The 15,525-nt window shown below is 46.3% G+C and overlaps 5 pseudogenes; 1 reads left to right on the top strand and 4 right to left on the bottom strand.

Moving 5' to 3' along the window:
- Window positions 1–1,197: 1,197 nt before the first annotated feature.
- LOC143937296 (5S ribosomal RNA) lies at window positions 1,198–1,316 on the bottom strand (annotated as a pseudogene).
- A 321-nt stretch (window positions 1,317–1,637) lies between these two features.
- Window positions 1,638–1,756, bottom strand: LOC143937709 (5S ribosomal RNA; annotated as a pseudogene).
- Window positions 1,757–10,223: 8,467 nt separating this feature from the next.
- LOC143936423 (5S ribosomal RNA) lies at window positions 10,224–10,342 on the bottom strand (annotated as a pseudogene).
- Window positions 10,343–11,036: 694 nt separating this feature from the next.
- LOC143936810 (5S ribosomal RNA) lies at window positions 11,037–11,155 on the bottom strand (annotated as a pseudogene).
- Window positions 11,156–14,979: 3,824 nt separating this feature from the next.
- LOC143936532 (5S ribosomal RNA) lies at window positions 14,980–15,098 on the top strand (annotated as a pseudogene).
- The last annotated feature ends 427 nt before the right edge of the window (window positions 15,099–15,525 follow it).

The raw sequence follows: 15,525 nt of genomic DNA, 5'->3' as shown, positions 1-15,525 counted from the left end.
CTACCAAATCCTGACAGACGCACAATCCTCCACGGATCCACCCTTCCTAGCTAAATGGAAAAGGGACTAACAAACTACATTCTCCAAACCACAGAAGGACAGAATACTCTTTTTCGCCCATAAGTCGTCACTCTGCAGTAAATATCAGGAGATCTCATATAAGCTGATCACACGCTGGTATCGTACACCGGTGGTGTTGGCCAAAATATTCCCCGGTCAATCTGACCGCTGCTGTCGCTGTGGGCAACAGATTGGCACCATTCTCCACATTTTCAGGGAATGCCCTAAATTACAAACATTCGGGCAGCCTGTCCTGAGACTCATCCACAAGTTCACAGACATTTCCTTAGCCAATGATCCCGCAGCAGTTCTTCTCAATCTAACTCCTATGTCGAGAAAGCGTTATCATAAGTCCTTACTTAAACATCTCCTCAATGCAGCTAGGGCCTGCATCCCAAGTCAGTGGAAAGAGCAATCTGCTCCAATGGTGACCCAGTGGTTCGCAAGGGTAAATGATATTGAACGAAAGGCAGACCTGACTGCCACAATGAGGGATAAAACGGAGGAGCATGGGAACAGATGGTTCTACTGGACCCAGTTTCGCTTTTCGGAAGAATACCTCCGCGAGACATAGTAAGCTCATGGTGATCGTTGGAGATCGCTGTTCCAAACGTTGGACAGCTGATGAGCTGGTGAGCCGAGGGCGTCTCTTGCTCCCTGGGAGGGGACCCCACCCGACCACACCCTATCCACTCTACCCAAGACACCCCCTTACCCCTTCTTTTCCTTTTCTGCCATTTCCTTCCCCAATCTTCTCTTTCCCCTTCTCCCTCCTTTCAGTTCTACTATTTCCCTTCTTAACTCAAAAAAGGGAAAAGAAAATGGTATGTTCCGACCCCATTTGACTACTACACAATACTCTTCCCCTATCTATGGATATCTAAACTCTTCGAGGGTAGCAGGGCTAGTATCAATAATATTTTAAGTGGTAGAGGATCCCAACGAGATGGAGCTTTAATCTCATCTTGATATGACCGCAAAGCTGTACACGTGCTATTCTCCTCAGACTTCTTACCATTGGCTCTGATATCCATGCAATATGATCGTTTGTTTATAACTATTTGTATCACACATTCTGTGAAGTTGCCTTTGCATTGTATGTCGCATACTACTAAATAAAAAAACAAAAAAAACAGAAGCCTATGGCACCTGGTATTCCCAGGCGGTCTCCCATCCAGGTACTAACCAGGCCCGACACTGTTTAGCATCCGAGATCAGACGAGATTGGGCGCTTTCAGGGTGATGGGGCCGTAGGTGATCTCTTCGGGCACTCTCAACCCTCTTGACAAATGCCAAGATGGTCACCTTGGGAAACAAGTGAAAAAAAAACAGGTCAATGTCAACAACATAAAAAGAAGAATACGGCACCTGGTATTCCAACGCCATCTCCCATCCAGGTACTAACTAGGCCCAACCCTTCTTAGCCTCAGAAAAGAGAAGAGATAGGGCTCTTTCAGGGTGATGCTGCTGTAAGCGATCTCTTTGGGCACTCTCAACCCTCTTGACAAATGCCAAGATGGTCACCTTGGGAAACAAGCAAAAAAAAGAAAACGAATCAAGGCCAACAACATAAAAGAAGTCTACAATAACTGGTAATCCCAGGTGGTCTCCCATCCAGGTACTAACCAGGCCCGACTCTTCTTAGCCTCCAAGATCAGATGAGATTGGGTGCTTTCAGAGTGATGTGGCCATAGGCAATCTCTTCAGGCACTCTCAACCCTCTTGACAAACACCAAGATGGTCACTTTGGGAAATAAGCGAAAAAAAAACAGGTCAACGCCAACAACATAAAAAGAAGTCTACGACACCTGGTATTCCCAGGCGGTCTCCCATCCAGGTACTAACAAGGCCCGACTCTATTCGCCTCCAACATCAAACGAGATCGGGTGCTTTCAGGGTGATGTGCCCGTAGGCAATCTCTTCAGGCACTTTCAACCCTCTTGACAAATGCCAAGATGGTCACCTTAGGAAACAAGCAAAAAAATAAAAATAAGTCGGAAGCTAGAGACAATACGGCCCGAGTCCTCAATTTAATCCATGCGGCGCATGTACAGGGAGGGCCCTTGCTTATGCTGTCAACGGACGCGGAGGAGGCCTTTGACAGGGTGGCCTGGAACTTTATGCAGGCCACCCTGGAACATATAGGTCTTGGCCCCAACATGATGAGCTGGGTAATGTCGCTTTACTCCACGCCATCGGCAGCGGTACGGGTGACCGAGTGGTGCTCGGACTCTTTCCCCATCACTAATGGGACGAGGCAGGGGTGCCCTCTGTCTCCCCTAATTTTTATTCTGACACTGGAACCACTTATGTGTCACGTTCGGAATGACCCGAATATTACTGGCATATCCAAACCCTCGGCACAGCACAAAATTGCAGCGTACGCTGATGATCTAATTTTTTCCATCTCCAATCCACACATTTTGCTTCCCAAAATACTTGCGTCTCTACAGCGACACGGCAGCCTATCAAACTATAAAAACAATTGCGCCAAGTCGGCTGTATTGAATATATCGGTCCCGGATGGTGAGGCCAAGAGGCTCCGCTCCTCTTTTCCATTCTACTGGGCTGAAAAATCTATACGTTAACTGGGCGTTGACATCGCAGCCGATTTAGCGCAATTGTACCTGCTTGATTTTGTCCCTCTCCTGGATAGACTGAAATCTGATTTGGGAAACTGGCATGCTTTAACACTGACCTGGTTCGGGCGCTGTAATGCATTAAAAATGATGGCCCTCCCTCGGATCTTATACATGTTCCAGACATTACCGATCCGGTTACCCCCAATTTTTTTCAGACAACTGCAGGTGCTGCTCCGGGACTTTATTTTGGCGCGCAAACCGCCCAGAGCCCGTTTGCAATTGCTTGCCAGACCAAAGGACAAGGGGGGTCTGGGTCTCCCAGATCTCAGACAATACTACAGAGTGACTCTGCTAGCGAGAGTCGTTGATTGGCATTGTAATGGCCCACACAAGCAGTGGGTGGAGATGGAGATTGAGGATGGATCCATTCCCCTATTGACCTCCCCGTGGCTCCTGTCCTCCCTACCAAAAGACCTCAGAGGTCACCCCGTAGTGGGAGCTACGTTGGCTGTTGTGCGGAGGTTGTTCCGCTGCACACACATTGCTCCCCTGTCATCACCAATGACTCCGGTTATAGGTAATCCAGACTTCCCATCGGGATTTACCAACAAGAAACTGCGACAGTTGACACTGGTGGGGAAACAGCGTCTGGGAGAGGTGTGGCCCATGGGAAGGCTCCCGACCACGCAAACTGTCGCCGAGCTTTCTGACCCTCCGCTTGACATGTTTAGTGCTTATCAACTTCGTCACTTTCTTCTGGCCATACAAAGGGCCCCCTACACTCCTAGAGACCTGACACCCTATAAATCCATCTGTCACAAAAGGGAACCTGTGCGACACACCCTCTCCCTTCTGTACAACCTATTGAGTAGTCAGGAGGAGGAGTCGACCCCCACCATTTATCCACAAATGGGAGAGGGACTTAGGCATCACATTTACCCCACAACAGATAGGGAAGATCCTGACCTTAGTACATAAAGCTTCCATCGCAAACCAATATCAAGATACAAGATAGTCTCACGCTGGTATAGAGTCCCATACCTTCTGAATAAAATGGATAGATCGATCCCGGATGTTTGTTGGAGGTGAAATTCAGATATGGGGACCATGGGACACCTTTTCTGGGCATGCCCGACCTTGAGGAACTTTTGGGTTCCCAGTAGCGTGCCTTCTACACTTGACCGAACAGCCTGTTCGAAAATACAAAAAAAACCCTCACGATGCAACTCCTGAATGCCGCCCGGGCCTGCATTCCCGCACTGTGGAGGCAGCCTCAGCCCCCATCCAAGGTGCTGTGGTATTCCAAAGTCAATCATATTCTCCGGATGGAAGAATTGACCGCCACCCTTCACAACACTGAAGAGGCATTTAGTGTTACATGAAGGCCCTGGAGGTATTTTACTGGTACTCGAGACTACATTCGGGAGGTGAGCAGTGCCTCCGTCCCAGAAAACGACTGAACATCTAACGTTTACCTACGTAGGCCATGTCTGCCCTGGGTGGCATTCCCCCCCTCCTTTTTGTCTTTATTTTTCTTTTTTTCCCCGTCGCCATCCCCCCACCTCCTCTCTCTCCGTCTTTGCACTCTCTTCTTCCCCCGTCCTCCCTTTTGACTATGCCTTGTCTCCTTACTAGCCTTCGGGACCCAGAAGAACCCCAGGGTTCTGGACATGACCGGCTCATATTTTACTCTGGTTCACGTAGGTCATGATAAGCTGGCTCGCTGTGGTCCCAGTTGTTCTCCATGATTACATTTGTCCGAACGGAGCTGCACTAGTTATACTGTACTACATGTCGGAGGTGGGGTTTCTCTATTTTCTGCATGAAACTGTAGGACTCCCCTCTGAGAACCCAGAGTTATTTGGCTGCCTATTTTTTGTTAGCATGTAATTGTGACCCTGGGTCATGCTGTATGGTTGACTGTTATATTTATGTTGTTCTACTTAATAAAAGAATAATAAAAATAAAGAAAATAAGTCAATGCCAACAACTTAAAACTAAAGCCTATGGCATCGAGAAATCCCAGGCGGTCTCCCATCCAGGTACTAACCATGTCCCAACCCTGCTTAGCCTCTGAGATCAAATGCATGCTCAACCCTCTTGACAAACCCAAAGATGGTCACCTTGGGAAACAAACAAAAAAAACAAGTCAACGCCAACAACATAAAAAGAAGCCTGCGGCATCTGGAAAACCCAGGCGGTCTCCCATCCAGGTACAAACCAGGCCCAACCCTGCTTAGCCTCTGAGACCAAACGAGATTGGGCGCTTTCAGGGTGTTGTGCCCGTAGGCAATTTCTTTGTGCACTCTCAACCCTCTTGACAAATGCCAAGATGGTCACCTTGGGAAACAAGGGAAAAAAAACAGGTCAAAGCCAACAACATAAAAAGAATCCTACGGCATCCGGTATTCCCAGGCGATCTCCCAATCAAGACACTAACCAGACCAGATCCTTCTATGTCACCTGGTCTTTCCAGGCAGTCTCCCACCCAGGTACTAACCAGTCCTGATGCTCCTAAGCCTCTGAAATCAGACGAGATCGGGTGCTTTCAGTGTGATGTGGCCGTAAGCGTTCTCTTCAAGACACGCCCAACCCTCTTGACAAACGCCAAGATGGTCGCCTTGAGAAACAAGCGAAAAAAACAGTTCAAAGCCAACAACAAAAAAAGAAGTCTATGGCACCTGGTATTTCCAGGCGGTCTCCCATCCAGGTACTAACCAGGACCGACACTGTTTAGCCTCTGAGATCAGATGAGATTGGGCGCTTTCAGGGTCATGGGGCCGTAGGTGATCTCTTTGGGCACTCTCAACCCTCTTGTTAAACACCAAGATGGTCACCTTGGGAAACAAGCGAAAATAAACAGGTAAAAGCCAACAACATAAAAAGAAGCCTACGGCACCTGGTATTCACAGATGGTCTCCCATACAGGTATTAACCAGGCTGTACACTGCTAGGCCTCCGAGATCAGATGAGATTGTGCACTTTCAGGGTGATGTGGCCATAGGTGTTCTATTTAGACACTCTCAACCCTCTTGACAAATACCAAGATGGTTATCTTGGGAAACAAGTGAAAAAAAAAAGGTCAACGCCAACAACATAGACCCTGGCGGTCTCCCATCTGACCCAGACCCTGCTTAGCCTCTGAGATCGGGCGCTTTCAGGGTGATGTGACCTCAGGCGAACGCTTTGGGACATACTTAAAACTCTTGACTGATGCTAAAATGGTCACCTTGGGAAACAAGCGAAAGAAAAACAGGTCAAAGCCAACAATATAAAAAGATTCCTACGGCACCTTTAATTAGGTACTATCCAGGCCGGACCCTGCTTAGCCTCTGAGATCAGATGAGATCGGGCACTTTCAGGGGGATGTGGCCGTAGGAGATTTCTTTGGGCTCTCTCAGCCCTCTTGACAAATGCCAAGATGATCACCTTGGGAAACAAGCGGAAAAAAAAAACCATGTCAACGCCAACAACATAAAAAGAATGCTACGGCACCTGGTATTCCCAGTTGGTCTCCCATCCAGTTCCTAATCAGGCCCGACAATGCTTAGCCTCCGAGATCAGACAAGATCAGGCACTTTCAAGGGGATGGGGCCATAGGCGATCTCTTCGGGCACTCTCAACCATCATGACAAACGCCAACATGGTCATCTTGGGAAACAAGCGAAAAAAAACAAGTCATTGCCAACATTGGAGGCTAAGCAGGGTTGGGCAATCAGTTTCCTTGCCTGAAATAGGCATCTCAGAACTGCCATCTGGCTACTTCCCGGGTTTCCAACTCCTTCAACTAATCCCAGGAGACAATACTTCGCCCCCATCCTGGTGGAGGTTCCAACCACCCGATCAATGGTTCCTGTCACCTCTGTCCAGTAGCGGATCAACTTCGGGCATCTCCAAAACATGTGCATCATGTCTCCCCCCATGTTCCCGCACCGGGGGCAACTTGCGTCCGGCCGTTCGGCCAAACTGAAAAAGTTTACGAGGAGCATAATAGGTTCTATATAATAAGAACAGATGTGACATCCTGTGTGAGGAGAGCCACAATTCACCACAGGCAGGATTCCTGTGGCCAATTATAGCTCAGGGGGGTTTAGTACACACCCCACACTATATAAGGCCGCCAGCATGGCGGCCTTGTATAGTGTGTTGCGGTGGTCAGGGAAAGAGGACGCTCTTTACTGCTTGGGAACCTAGCACTGTTACAGTGGGTGTTATGTGCCTCCTGCACAGTACACACCTGAAGCTACCCTTTATTACTGGTGTTCAATTTCTGCAATACATGCATCTGCAGTGCAGAAGTTAGAGTCGGTGTTGTGTGCCTCCTGCACAGTATACACCTTATTGCTGGTGTTCTGTTTCTGTAATACAGGAACCTAGTACTGTTACAGTGCTAGGGTGTACAGAGAAGCTGGTATATATAGAAGACTACAGCATACAGAAGAAAGGCTAGTGAATACAGAATACAGGTTTCGTGTATGTAGAGAGGCTTGAGTATACAGAGATGCTAGAGTAAACAGTGAGGCTGGGGTACACAGAGAGGCTAGTTTAAAGACAAATACAAAGATGTTAGTGTATATAGAGAGGTTAGTGTATAGAGAGAGTCGAGTGTATACAGAAAGGACAGTGCATATAGAGAAGCTAGTGTATACAGAAAGGGTATACATGAAAGCTGACATTCTATACAGAAGACTGGGTAGTGTATACAGAGAGTCTAGTGGGTACAGAAGACAGGCTGGTGTATTCTAGCTAGTTTTTACAGTCTAGTGTATACAGAAGACAGGCTGTGGTATACAGAGAGTTTAGTGTATTCAGAGAGTCTAGTGTATACAGTCGGCGAGTGTATACATAAGACTGGCTAGTTTACACAGTGTTTACAGAGATGCAAGGGTGTACAGAGAAGCTGGTATATATAGAAGACTACAGCATACAGAAGAAAGGCTAGTTAATACACAATACAGAAGACTCGTGTATGTAGATAGGCTTGAGTATACAGAGATGCTAGAGTAAACAGTGAGGCTGGGGTACACAGAGAGGCTAATTTAAAGAGAGGCTAGTATATACAAAGATGTTAGTGTATATAGAGAGGTTAATGTATAGAGAGGGTCGAGAGTATACAGAAAGGACAGTGCATATAGAGAAACTAGTGTATACAGAAGACAGGCTTGGGTATACATCAAAGCTGACAGTGTATACAGAAGACTGGGTAGTGCATACAGAGAGTCTATTGGGTAAAGAAGACAGGCTGGTGTATTCTAGCTAGTTTTTACAGTCTAATGTATACAGAAGACAGGCTGTGGTATACTGAGGGTTTAGTGTATTCAGAGAGTCTAGTGTACAGAGATGCAAGGGTGTACAGAGAAGCGAGAAGCTAGTATATATAAGGCTAGTGAATACAGGCTAGTGAATGCAGATAGGCTTGAGTATACAGAGATGCTAGAGTAAACAATGAGGCTGGGGTACACAGAGAGGCTAATTTAAAGAGAGGCTAGTATATACAAAGATGTTAGTGTATATAGAGAGGTTAGTGTATAGAGAGAGTCGAGTGTATACAGATAGGACAGTGCATATAGAGAGACTAGTGTATACAGAAGACAGGCTTGGGTATACATCCAAGCTGATAGTGTATACAGAAGACTGGGTAGTGTATACAGAGATTCTAGTGGGTACAGAAGACAGGCTGGTGTATTCTAGCTAGTGTTTACAGTCTAGTGTATACAGAAGACAGGCTGTGGTATACAGAGGGTTTAGTGTATTACAGAGATGCAAGGGTGTACAGAGAAGCTAGTATATATAAAAGACTACAGCATACAGAAGAAAGGCTAGTGAATACAGAATAAAGGCTGGCTTCTACGGAGAGGCTACCACTACGGAGATGCAGAACACTATCTAGGGTATATAGAGAGGCTAGATTATACAGAAAGGCTAGTGCATAGAGTGAAGCTATTGTATATAGAAGCCTGGTTAGTGTATACAGAGAAGCTAGTGTGTACAGAAGAAAGGCTAGACAGGCTATAAAGAGAGACAAGTTTTTACAGAAGACAGTTTGGGATGCAGAGATGCAGAAGACAGAGATGCTAGTTTATACAGAGAGACTAATGTATACAGAAGACAGGCTAGGGCATACAGAAGACAGAAGACGGGCTAGTGTATTCAGAACATAGGCTAGTGTATATCGAAGACAGGCTATTGTATGCAGAAGACCGGCTAGTGTAAACATGCTGGTGTATATAGAGTGGCTAGTGAATTTAGAGGGTAGGCTAAGTGATAACAGAAGACAATCTGGGCTATACAGAGACATTTCATCATTTCATCTAGCTCACATCTCTAATGGAGTTTGTCTCATTGCCATGTTATGCCTTTTCATTCACTTGATCGAACAGCCTGTTCGAAAATACAAAAAAAACCTCACGATGCAACTCCTGAATGCCGCCCGGGCCTGCATTCCCGCACTGTGGAGGCAGCCTCAGCCCCCATCCAAGGTGCTGTGGTATTCCAAAGTCAATCATATTCTCCGGATGGAAGAATTGACCGCCACCCTTCACAACACTGAAGAGGCATTTAGTGTTACATGGAGGCCCTGGAGGTATTTTACTGGTACTCGAGACTACATTCGGGAGGTGAGCAGTGCCCCCGTCCCAGAAAACGACTGAACATCTAACGTTTACCTACGTAGGCCATGTCTGCCCTGGGTGGCATTCCCCCCCTCCCTTTTTGTCTTTATTTTTCTTTTTTTCCCCGCCGCCATCCCCCCACCTCCTCTCTCTCCGTCTTTGCACTCTCTTCTTCCCCCGTCCTCCCTTTTAACTATGCCTTGTCTCCTTACTAGCCTTCAGGACCCAGAAGAACCCCAGGGTTCTGGACATGACCGGCTCATATTTTACTCTGGTTCACGTAGGTCATGATAAGCTGGCTCGCTGTGGTCCCAGTTGTTCTCCATGATTACATTTGTCCGAACGGAGCTGCACTAGTTATACTGTACTACATGTCGGAGGTGGGGTTTCTCTATTTTCTGCATGAAACTGTAGGACTCCCCTCTGAGAACCCAGAGTTATTTGGCTGCCTATTTTTTGTTAGCATGTAATTGTGACCCTGGGTCATGCTGTATGGTTGACTGTTATATTTATGTTGTTCTACTTAATAAAAGAATAATAAAAATAAAAAAAATAAGTCAATGCCAACAGCTTAAAACTAAAGCCTATGGCATTGAGAAATCCCAGGCGGTCTCCCATACAGGTACTAACCATGTCCCAACCCTGCTTAGCCTCTGAGATCAAATGCACGCTCAACCCTCTTGACAAACGCCAAGATGGTCACCTTGGGAAACAAACAAAAAAAACAAGTCAACGCCAACAACATAAAAAGAAGCCTGCGGCATCTGGAAAACCCAGGCGGTCTCCCATCCAGGTACAAACCAGGCCCAACCCTGCTTAGCCTCTGAGACCAAACGAGATTGGGCGCTTTCAGGGTGTTGTGCCCGTAGGCAATTTCTTTGTGCACTCTCAACCCTCTTGACAAATGCCAAGATGGTCACCTTTTGAAACAAGGGAAAAAAACCAGGTCAAAGCCAACAACAAAAAAAGAAGCCTATGGCACCTGGTATTTCCAGGCGGTCTCCCATCCAGGTACTAACCAGGCCCGACACTGTTTAGCCTCTGAGATCAGATGAGATTGGGCGCTTTCAGGGTGATGGGGCCGTAGGTGATCTTTTTGGGCACTCTCAACCCTCTTGTTAAGCGCCAAGATGGTCACCTTGGGAAACAAGCGAAAATAAACAGGTAAACGCCAACAACATAAAAAGAAGCCTACGGCACCTGGTATTCACAGATGGTCTCCCATACAGGTATTAACCAGGCCGTACACTGCTAGGCCTCCGAGATCAATGAGATTGTGCGCTTTCAGGGTGATGTGGCCATATGTGTTCTATTTAGACACTCTCAACCCTCTTGACAAATACCAAGATGGTTATCTTGGGAAACAAGTGAAAAAAAAAAGTTCAACGCCAACAACATAGACCCTGCCGGTCTCCCATCTGACCCAGACCCTGCTTAGCCTCTGAGATTGGGCGCTTTCAGGGTGATGTGACCTCAGGCGAACGCTTTGGGACATACTCAAAACTCTTGACTGATGCTAAAATGGTCACCTTGGGAAACAAGCGAAAGAAAAACAGGTCAAAGCCATTAATATAAAAAGATTCCTACGGCACCTTTAATTAGGTACTATCCAGGCCGGACCCTGCTTAGCCTCTGAGATCAGATGAGATCGGGCGCTTTCAGGGGGATGTGGAAATAGGAGATTTCTTTGGACTCTCTCAGCCCTCTTGACAAATGCCAAGATGATCACCTTGGGAAACAAGCGGAAAAAATAAACCATGTCAACGCCAACAACATAAAAAGAATCCTACGGCACCTGGTATTCCCAGTTGGTCTCCCATCCAGTTACTAATCAGGCCCGACAATGCTTAGCCTCCGAGATCAGACAAGATCAGGCACTTTCAAGGTGATGGGGCCATAGGCGATTTCTTTGGGCACCCTCAACCATCTTGACAAACGCCAACATGGTCATCTTGGGAAACAAGCGAAAAAAACCAAGTCATTGCCAACATTGGAGGCTAAGCAGGGTTGAGCAATCAGTTTCCTTGCCTGAAATAGGCATCTCAGAACTGCCATCTGGCTACTTCCCGGGTTTCCAACTCCTTCAACTAATCCCAGGAGACAATACTTCGCCTCCATCCTGGTGGAGGTTCCAACCACCCGATCAATGGTTCCTGTCACCTCTGTCCAGTAGCGGATCAACTTCGGGCATCTCCAAAACATGTGCATCATGTCTCCCCCCATGTTCCCGCACCGGGGGCAACTTGCGTCCGGCCGTTCGGCCAAACTGAAAAAGTTTACGAGGAGCATAATAGGTTCTATATAATAAGAACAGATGTGACATCCTCTGTGAGGAGAGCCACAATTCACCACAGGCAGGATTCCTGTGGCCAATTATAGCTCAGGGGTGTTTAGTACACACCCCCCACTATATAAGGCCGCCAGCGCGGCGGCCTTGTATAGTGTGTTGCGGTGGTCAGGGAAAGAGGACTATAGGCAGGGACAGTGTCTTTACTGCTTGGGAACCTAGCACTGTTACAGTGGGTGTTATGTGCCTCCTGCACAGTACACACCTGAAGCTACCCTTTATTACTGGTGTTAAATTTCTGCAATATATGCATCTGCAGTGCAGAAGTTAGAGTCGGTGTTGTGTGCCTCCTGCACAGTATACACCTTATTGCTGGTGTTCTGTTTCTGTAATACAGGAACCTAGTACTGTTACAGTGCTAGGGTGTACAGAGAAGCTGGTATATATAGAAGACTACAGCATACAGAAGAAAGGCTAGTGAATACAGAATACAGGTTTCGTGTATGTAGATAGGCTTGAGTATACAGAGATGCTAGAGTAAACAGTGAGGCTGGGGTACACAGAGAGGCTAGTTTAAAGACAAATACAAAGATGTTAGTGTATATAGAGAGGTTAGTGTATAGAGAGAGTCGAGTGTATACAGAAAGGACAGTGCATATAGAGAAGCTAGTGTATACAGAAAGGGTATACATGAAAGCTGACATTCTATACAGAAGACTGGGTAGTGTATACAGAGAGTCTAGTGGGTACAGAAGACAGGCTGGTGTATTCTAGCTAGTTTTTACAGTCTAGTGTATACAGAAGACAGGCTGTGGTATACAGAGAGTTTAGTGTATTCAGAGAGTCTAGTGTATACAGTCGGCGAGTGTATACATAAGACTGGCTAGTTTACACAGTGTTTACAGAGATGCAAGAGTGTACAGAGAAGCTGGTATATATAGAAGACTACAGCATACAGAAGAAAGGCTAGTTAATACACAATACAGAAGACTCGTGTATGTAGATAGGCTTGAGTATGCTAGAGTAAACAGTGAGGCTGGGGTACACAGAGAGGCTAATTTAAAGAGAGGCTAGTATATACAAAGATGTTAGTGTATATAGAGAGGTTAATGTATAGAGAGGGTCGAGAGTATACAGAAAGGACAGTGCATATAGAGAAACTAGTGTATACAGAAGACAGGCTTGGGTATACATCAAAGCTGACAGTGTATACAGAAGACTGAGTAGTGCATACAGAGAGTCTATTGGGTAAAGAAGACAGGCTGGTGTATTCTAGCTAGTTTTTACAGTCTAATGTATAAAGAAGACAGGCTGTGGTATACTGAGGGTTTAGTGTATTCAGAGAGTCTAGTGTACAGAGAAGCGAGAAGCTAGTATATATAAGGCTAGTGAATACAGGCTAGTGAATACAGAATACAGACTCGTGTAAGCAGATAGGCTTGAGTATACAGAGATGCTAGAGTAAACAATGAGGCTGGGGTACACAGAGAGGCTAATTTAAAGAGAGGCTAGTATATACAAAGATGTTAGTGTATATAGAGAGGTTAGTGTATAGAGAGAGTCGAGTGTATACAGATAGGACAGTGGATATAGAGAGACTAGTGTATACAGAAGACAGGCTTGGGTATACATGCAAGCTGACAGTGTATACAGAAGACTGGGTAGTGTATACAGAGATTCTAGTGGGTACAGAAGACAGGCTGGTGTATTCTAGCTAGTGTTTACAGTCTAGTGTATACAGAAGACAGGCTGTGGTATACAGAGGGTTTCGTGTATTACAGAGATGCAAGGGTGTACAGAGAAGCTAGTATATATAAAAGACTACAGCATACAGAAGAAAGGCTAGTGAATACAGAATAAAGGCTGGCTTCTACGGAGAGGCTACCACTACGGAGATGCAGAACACTATATATAGAGAGAGGGTATATAGAGAGGCTAGATTATACAGAGAGGCTAGTGCATAGAGTGAAGCTATTGTATATAGAAGCCTGGTTAGTGTATACAGAGAAGCTAGTGTGTACAGAAGAAAGGCTAGACAGGCTATAAAGAGAGACAAGTTTTTACAGAAGACAGTTTGGGGTATACAGAGATGCTAGTTTATACAGAGAGACTAATGTATACAGAAGACAGGCTAGGGCATACAGAAGACAGAAGACGGGCTAGTGTATTCAGAACATAGGCTAGTGTATATCGAAGACAGGCTATTGTATGGAGAAGACCGGCTAGTGTAAACATGCTGGTGTATATAGAGAGGCTAGTGAATTTAGAGGGTAGGCTAAGTGATAACAGAAGACAATCTGGGCTATACAGAGACATTTCATCATTTCATCTAGCTCACATCTCTAATGGATTTTGTCTCATTGCCATGTTATGCCTTTTCATTCTTATGCTAAATATAGATCACTACACGATTTTAATCATCCACATCAAGCATGCAATAAAACTATCATACATCAAAATAAACCATGTACTCTTTTGCTCTATTTTGCATATTTGTACCGGGACTGTGAGTATGTGACATAGAGTAAGAATATAAAAGAATATAAAAGAGCCGAGCGCAGCGAGGCCAAGCCCGAAGCTCGCCTGCGAGGGGCCCTCTAATATTCACAACCCTATGTCCACTTGGATGGTGGGGCTACCACCTCCACTCACCGCGCATGAAAATCTCCGAAGCTTCGTCTGCTCCGTACTGCGCATGCGCAGTACGGCGCAGACACTATATCATGGCCGGACAGTATATGGCAGAACACCGGCACCAGTCAACCACCGGTGTCATGTGCGTCGCTGTGTAATATAGAGCAGGGTCCGGGAAGCCAATACCTCCCCGCAATTTTGGTCGCAATAGCATTGCCCTACCAATACGCATATGTTTTCCGCGCCAGAGGAACTTGATAAAGATTGAGCGAACCGCATGAAAGAAAGTCTGGGGTATTTTGATAGGTAAGGCTTGTAGTAGATACAGAAGTCGTGGCATTGCGTTCATCTTCAACACATTACAGCGTCCGAACCATGACAGAGCTAGTGGGTCCCATCTTTTAGGGTCCGCTGTAAGCCCATAGGCTTCTTTTTATGTTGTTGGCTTTGACCTGTTTTTTTTGCTTGTTTCTCAAGGCGACCATCTTGGCGTTTGTCAAGAGGGTTGGGCGTGTCTTGAAGAGAAAGCTTACGGCCACATCAACCTGAAAGCACCCGATCTCGTCTGATTTCAGAGGCTAAGCAGCGTCAGGCCTGGTTAGTACCTGGATGGGAGACTGCCTGGGAAGACCAGGTGCCACAGAAGGATCTGGTCTGGTTAGTGTCTTAATTGGGAGATCGCCTGGGAATACTGGATGCCGTAGGCTTCTTTTATGTTGTTGGCTTTGACCTGTTTTTTTTAGCTTGTTTCCCAAGGTGACCATCTTGGCCTTTGTCAAGAGGCTTCAGAGTGCCCAAAGAGAGTGCCTACGGCCAAATCACCCTGAAAGATCCCAATCTCATCTGATCTCGAAGGCTAAGCAGCGATGGGCCTGGTTAGTTCCTGGATGGGAGACAGCTTGGGAATACCAGGTGCCGTAGGCTTCTCATTATGTTGTCGGCGTTGACCTGTTTTATTTTCCCTTGTTTCCCAAGGTGACCATCTTGGCATGTGTCAAGAGGGTTGAGAGTGCACAAAGAAATTGCCTACGAGCACAACACCCTGAAAGCGCCCAATCTCGCTTGGTCTCAGAGGCTAAGCAGGGTTGGGCCTGGTTTGTATCTGGATGGGAGACCGCCTGGGTTTTCCAGATGCCGCAGGCTTCTTTTTATGTTGTTGGTGTTGACCTGTTTTTTTCGCTTGTTTCCCAAAGTGATCATCTTGGCATTTGTCAAGAGGGTTGAGAGTGCCTAAAGAGATCGCTTACAGCCACATCACCCTGAAAGCACCATATCTCTTCTGATCTCAGAGGCTAAGAAGGGTTGGGCCTAGTTAGTACTTGAATGGGAGACGGCCTTGGAATACCAGGTG

This window comes from Lithobates pipiens, unplaced genomic scaffold, assembly GCF_037356315.1.
Source record: "Lithobates pipiens isolate NorthernLeopardFrog02 unplaced genomic scaffold, aLitPip1_a1.2 Scaffold_28, whole genome shotgun sequence".
In the NCBI taxonomy this organism is placed as follows: domain Eukaryota; kingdom Metazoa; phylum Chordata; class Amphibia; order Anura; family Ranidae; genus Lithobates; species Lithobates pipiens.
The sequence above is the reverse complement of the archived record's forward strand: the minus strand, read 5'-3'. Positions and strand labels throughout refer to the sequence as shown.